General features: G+C 36.0%; 1 non-coding gene across 1 annotated transcript; it reads right to left on the reverse strand.

Annotated features, from left to right (window-relative positions):
- Positions 1–5,413: 5,413 nt before the first annotated feature.
- Trnad-auc lies at positions 5,414–5,486 on the reverse strand. Its single transcript has one exon. It is a non-coding gene; the product is annotated as a tRNA-Asp (tRNA).
- Positions 5,487–7,459: the final 1,973 nt, after the last annotated feature.

Here is a 7,459-nt window from a genome sequence, read left to right on the forward strand (position 1 = left end):
CAAAACATATGAGAAATATCTGTTTTTGAACTAAGCAATTGTAGTAACAGAATTTTACGAAAGTCAAAATTCAAAAAAATCACCTTCAATAGCATAGAAAAGTATTCACGTTCGTCCATGTATCGTCCAAAACAATTAATTAAACCTGTCCAACGCTCTCCGAGATATTAATTCGGAATATAAAACTTCGTTCACCAGAGATTTTAGAATAATTGAGCGCACACATGAATACAAAAAATTCAAAGTGTTCTTGCAGTAAAAATAAATTTATACGACCCATTATCACCTTTATAAAGTTTCACATCCAACTTTTCACCGAGACCACTAGCGGAAAAACTCATTTCCCGTGACTTTTCATTTACATATTAAGGACGAGAGGACCTTTTTAACCGACACCCGTTCTAGTTTATTTTAACACACCTGGAAGAATAATTTTCCATCGGGTTGTTTCAACAGCTATAATGTTATTCACGTCAAATCTTTTTGAAAAAATAATCACGTGAAAACACGACTATTTTATGTTTTTAATGTGATCTTTTTTATATATGATATGCAAGATACAATATAAGTTAGAGTAAAAACTAAAAAAACATTAACTGTCGTATTGATACTTGAGTTAACGTACTGTTGAGGATCAGTTTTTTAAAAGTCATTCTTTTTTTTTTCTTTTCCATATTTCAGCCCCTCAGTAAAGCGATAGATATTTAAAGGATAGCATTACCATTTTGGCATTGTAATATTTGTCCGTGGAATCTGCTCGTAGATAAACTTGTGGTTTAGTTTGTGCTTTTAGATTTTGTTAGTGGTTATATAAATACTTTATGTTTTATAATTTGGCTTGGGTAACAAAAACGTCTTGGTAAAAACCATTATGTCAACATTTATAATTTATGCCCTGTTTGAATTTATTTATTAATGTGAAAAAAAAATGGAGAGAACATTTACGTTAACCACGTTTCAACTGAAGGTCTATTTCAGTACTTTTATAGTTTAAATTTTATATTTGTTTTAATGCCCCTCGGTGGTATTTCGAGTAATCTGGGTCTCACCAAATTTAGATTAGTTTATCTTTGTTATAGGATGAATTTATGTAATGATGAAATGTATATGTAACCCCATTATATTTCGTGGTCCGATTGACCAAATAACTTCTTTCAATTAATTAATCTTTATGTAAGGTATTGGTTGAACGTCACATAAGCTTAAATGGTTAGAGTAGCGGCGTATTGAGCCGAAGGTCGTGGGTTCGAATCCCACTCGTGACACTAACGTTTCCATTTCAACCAATACCTTACTTCATATGTCACATTGAATCAGGACCATACAGCCAGGCGTTGACGATTAAACATAAAATACACCAATATAATCAAACCAGGTTAGATGGCCTAGCTATTCTTACTGAGCTCCAGTCTGCGATTGGAAATAAAAGAATAATTTATGTTGTTTATGTTTATGTTATTACGTTTTCGAGGGTTGGCAACAGCAGAGGTCATATCTACACTCAGGGTATCGGTCTTTTTGAAAATCGGGTTAAAATAAAATACCCAATGGTAGCGTTTCACTAAAATATTTTATGTATAATTAATGCTTGTGTCAATATCAATTTACTAATTTGGATGAGGTCTCGGAGCCATAGTCTCTTCAGGCGGCGAGAAGGGCTCGAGGGAATTTGTCGGGTTGTGAGGTTATGGATATCCTGATTACCTCGTTTTGCGAGGGTTGTGAATTTGTCCATCTCGGTTGTGTATTTAATGCTAATCGAATAAAGATGTTTTCTTATATTTCGACCTCAACAGTTTAACTTATGATTTTTCCTTCTTGAAGGTGGGATAATAGGTCATCTCAGTGGATAAAACCTGGTGGTGGTTTTTTTGAGGTGGATAAAAGCTGGTTGTAGTTTCTTTGATAGTGGATAAAAACTGGTTGTGGTTTTTTTGAGAGTGGATAAAAACTGGTTGTGGTTTTGTTGAGAGTGGATAAAAACTGGTTGTTTTTTTTGTTTTTTTTTGAGGTAGATAAAAACTGTTTGTGGTTTTTTTGAGATGACCTATTATCCCACCTTCAAGAAGGAAAAATCATAAGCTAATGAAATAATTGAGTCTGTAGTTTCATTTGATACATAAAATGGAGCATAAATGATTTATCGGGAGATAAGGATGCAAGAGTATGGTGTCGTAACTTCTTGTCCTTTCTTCTTGTAACTTCTTTTTTAGAAATGTTATCCATTTCTACGTCAAGCGTTTTGCACAATCTTACGCTTGTCCGCAGAAGAGAAGGGAATATTGTTTAAATGGTTATTATTACTATATAAATAAATATTATTATTTAGTCTGAAGGGGGAGAATTTTTTACGAAAAGGAAAGATCGATTTGCCTCTGTTGTTAAATTTTACTCTTTTCTTTTTACCCCAAGACTCTGTTAGTGTGGGTGTGTTGGAGGTTTCGAGGGAGTTAGGAGAGAGGATCGCTATATCGTCTGCAAATATGAGTGAGGTGGATTGAGAAGGTTATGGAAAGATGTCTGCGTATACCTTGTATGCTGTGGGGCCCAAAACGCTACCTTGAAGAACCCCAGCATGGAAGGAAATATTGCGGAAAGGAACTTCCTTCAATGACTCGGAAAAACAAAAATAACATTTCATATAAAAGTACTTTGTTACAACTGGATGGTAATTTTTTTTTTTTAACATTTTTTCTTAAGAGACTTCCAATATTTTATTTTTCCAGTATTGGCCAAAATACGTCCCTGTCGAAAAAAATTATATGAAAATATAAATTATAAATTTATTTTCTTCGTTATAAAAACAACGAAACAAATAACTAGATACCTATCGCTTCAGAAATTCTACCCAATATGTAAAACAAACTTTTTGAAAGAAGTGAAACATCGAAAATACTAAAAAAAATTCGAAAAAGTAATTGATTTAATCGGTTTTTAGATTTTAACCTACAGGTCCAGGTGTGGGAGGCGCGGTAGCCGAGTGGTTAAGGTGTCAGACTTTCGGCTAGTAGATCCCGCGGTCGTGGGTTCGATCCCCACGGTCGCCACTGGACTTTTTTCCGACGCCTAAGGGGACCCGGTGGCCGCAATTGAAAGAAATTGAAGACCCTAACCTTCACTAAAATACTAAAACTTCGAAAAAGTAAGTGATTTAACCGGTTTTTAGATTTTAGCATACTGGTTCATGTGTGAGTTGCTAGTTGGAGTTTTGATGTGTTCGGATATTTCAACTGATCTCAGATACCTATCCCTCCAGAAATTGTACCCAAATGTAAAAAAACAAAAACGTTTTGAAACCTGTGAAAGACTAAAATACTAAAATTTTTTTCGAAAAAGTAGTGATTTAACCGGTTTTTAGATTTTAACCTACAGGTTCAGGTGCGAGGTGCGTGTTTGAGTTTTGATGTGTTCGGATATTTCAACTTATCTCAGATATTATTTCTATCTCTCCAGAAATTGTACCCAAATATAAAAAAAACCCTTTTTGAATCCTTTGAAACACTAAAAAACATCGAAAAAGTAAGTGATTTAACCTGTTTATAGATTTTAACCTACAGGTTCAGGTGTGATTTTCGAGTTGGAGTTTTGATCTGTTCGGATATTAGATCTCAGATACCTATCGCTCCAGAAATTCTACCCAAATGTAAAAAAAAACATTTTGAAACTTGTGAAACACTAAAACCTTCGAAAAAGTAAGTGATTTAACCGATTTTTAGATTTTAACCTACAGGTTCAGGTGTGAGTTTCGAGTTGGAGTTTTGATCTGTTCGGATATTAGATCTCAGATACCTATCGCTCCAGAAATTCTACCCAAATGTAAAAAAACTTTTTGAAACTTGTGAAACACTAAAACCTTCGAAAAAGTAAGTGATTTAACCGATTTTTAGATTTTAACCTACAGGTTCAAGTGTGTGTTGTGAGTTGGAGTTTTGATCTTTCCGGATATTAGATCTCAGATACCTATCGCTACAGAAATTGAACCGAAATGAAAAAACTTTTGAAACTTGTGAGACCTTAAAATACGAAAAACTTCGAAAAGTAATTTAACCGATTTTTAGATTTTCACCGAAACATACAATAAAACGTTCTAACAGCAACAAAACTTTTTCTTTATAAATTATAAAATACAACTTTACTATTACTTTTTAAAGTCAATGAATTGCATACATTTAAAAAATATAAATACATTATAGCCTTTATAATTTTAAAAGATCACGTTTCATAATTACCTCATATGAAATTCTAAATGTTACATATAGGAAATGTATTAAATTCGATATTGCCTGTCGTAAAAGTTAAGACGCTCCTTTCCCAGCGGGACAATGAATCATAAATTTCACGCAGAGTTTAATAATTGTGTTTGCATTCAGAGTTCTACATTCACGTGTTGTTTTACACAAGTGGAACGTAGGCTTTCGTCGAAATTCGAATTGAAATACTAGCTATGCTCGTTAGGAATGTAGTAGAAAATTAGGTTTCCTCCAACGAAGTGTGATTGCGAAGTTGGTTGATAAAATAGAGCGTAAACTCTAAAGCGGAGGTCATCCGAAACGATGTTTCAAACTTATCCCAAGCCCCCTAAACGACGTGTGTGATAGTAGGCTATTATCGCCTTGAATTGGAACTACATTAGTGTTTCATCTAAGTTTCTATTGAGATGCAATCACGGTTTTCAATAACTTAAACTAACTTAAATTGTAATCCGTTCTCGGACTCGGTCCTTACCGATATAACGCGTGGAAAATAGTCTACGAATAGGCTCGATATGATATTTGGGCGAAAGGATAAAATTCGAGGCGAAACCTTGTCAGAACAGATCCATTGATCAAATCGCCTTGTTCCGCCCGAACTCGTCGGTATATCTGCAACGATACATGGTAATTGAAATGACAACTTTAATTACGAACCCCGACCCGATCGAGTTAGCTTTGCGTTACATGTGTGCGATGGAATTTTCCGAGTGTGATTGTTGCTGTAACGAGGGTCTTCTAATCACGGTATTTAAAATTCAGACGGTGAAGGATTTTCATCCCTCCATGTTATCACATTCAAAACCTTATTAACTATGTTGTACAAAAAAAAAAATTTAAAAAAAAACTTTTGTAAACTATATCATCATAATGTCAATTATCTTGATCATGAAAGGCACACTCGTAATGTACAGAAATGTGAGAGAGAGATATATATATTCTGGGACTAGAGAATAAAAATAAAGTCACAAATTTTACAAATCTGGGACTTGAATTAATGAAAGTTTGACTTATCATAAAGTAAAATAAGTCACCCTAAATTACACAATACCAAATAAAAAAATATAAATAATAGTAACAATAATTCACTATTTTTCGTGGTCCGCTTGACCAATTAGTAACATTCAATTAATTACGGTTTTCAGTTGAGATAAAAAAGTCAGTGTCACGAGTGGGATTCGAACCCACGACCTTCGGCTTGATACGCCGCTACTCTACCACTTGAGCTATCGTGACCTCGATCCACTCGGGGTTCCCTCGAGCACCAACTTCCCACCTCAACCCCACCTTTGAATTTTCCCTCCTTTTTGGCATTTTTCGAAAATGAAAATTCAAAAGGTGGGGTTGAGATGGGAAGTTGGTGCTCGAGGGAACCGAGGTTCGAATCCCGCTCGTGACACTGACTTTTTTATCTCAACTTAAAACCTTAATTAATTGAATGTTTTTAATTGGCCAGGCGGACCACGAAAAATAGTGAATTTAATGAATTAAACTGAAGTATACTTCACTAAAACTCTCCGTGGCCATTTCATTCGTCGCCGAGAATCCAATCCGATTACACGACATTTGAAAAATGGCAAAAAGGAGGGAAAATTCAAAAGGTGGAGTTGAGATGAGATATTGATGCCCGAGGGGATCGAGGTCACGATAGCTCAAGTGGTAGAGGAGCGACGTATCAAGCCGAAGGTCGTGGGTTCGAATCCCGCTCGTGACACTGAACTTTTTATCTACTTAAAACCTTAATTAATTGAAAGTAACAATAATAAAAATTTAGGGTGGCGTCGGTGGCCGCAACGGTTTAGGCGTTGACACGGTGCTCATCACTGTAAGGTAAAGGTCCCGGGTTCGAATCCAACGGCCCTGCATTCGAACCCGATATACTTACAAATGAAACACCGGCATCTTGAGGGATTTAAAAAAAAGAAAAAGAATTCAGGGAAAAGTAGTAATAATATACAATTCTCTGCCTTGTGCGAACATAATCACAAACTGTGAGTTTATAAGTTGAGGTGAATAAAAGAAAGTAACAAGCTTTCTAATGTAGCAAAAGCACCTATTAATATTGCGAACTGTTGTCTCTGTTTGTAGGGTGATGAGGTGTTGGTATTGGAGAGATTTCAAATAGGGAGGAAACTATATGGATTGGTAAAGGAAAAAAATTCCAGAAATCTTTTGCTCGTGCTAGGAAGTACCTCTCAAATGTAGAGGTTTTACGACGAGGAAGATATAGGCCATTGGGAAACGAGCGGGTGTTAAGAATGCGAATGGAGAAGTTCAACTGAAATATCTTGAAAATATAGTGAGGTCGACGAGAGTTTATAGTTTAGTAAAGGAAGGAGCCTGAGAAATATGTCGTACGGAAGGAGGGATAAAGCCAGGATAGGTCCGAATACAGGTGAGAGACTCCAGAATTCAGCAATGTCGAAAATAAATCTGACACAGCAAGTAATCAGTTTTGTCAGGCGCTCTTCTTGTTCATTAGAAAGTTGACTATAAGACTATGTGGATTGGCAAAGGAAGAAAATTCCAGAGATTTTTTGCTCGTGCTAGGAAGTACCTCACAAATGTGGAGGTTTTAAGATGAGGAAGATTTAGGCCAATGGGAAACGAGCGGGTGTTAAGAGAGCGGTTAAAGTATTTGAACTGAAGTAGCATGAAAATGAGTGAGGTCGACGATAGTTTATCTACTCACTAAAGAAGGAGCCTAAGAAATATGTCACACGGAAAAATGGATAAAGCCAGGATAGATCTGAATACAGATGAGAGACTAGACATTCGGGGGTGTCGAAAATAAATCTGATACAAATCATCTATTTTTTCAGACGCTCTTCTTGTTCATCCGAAAGTCGACTTTAAGAATCACAGCTGTAGTCGAAGAGGGGAAAGATGAAGGCAGAGACGAGGAATTTGTAAGTGGTGAAATGTAGAAGGAGGCAGGACAGGCGGAAGTGAATGATGGATCCAACAAATCGTCGAGAAATTTGAGCATGGTGTGGTTTCCAGGAAAGGTTTTGGTCGAATGGAACAGCGAGGTTTTGAACAGGAAGCCAGAAGGAGATTAGCTAGTTGTTGATGCGAAAGGAGTCATGGCGGGAGGGGCAAGGTGAGGTGACGTTTGATGAGTAGAAAAGATCCAATAAAATGACTTCGGACTTTCTGGCATTTAATTCTAGGTTGTTTTTATGTGCCCATTCAATTATGGAATTCAG

The sequence above is a fragment of the Cimex lectularius genome, unplaced genomic scaffold (genome assembly GCF_000648675.2).
Source record: "Cimex lectularius strain Harlan isolate CLEC.00 unplaced genomic scaffold, Clec_2.1 scaffold116, whole genome shotgun sequence".
NCBI lineage: Eukaryota > Metazoa > Arthropoda > Insecta > Hemiptera > Cimicidae > Cimex > Cimex lectularius.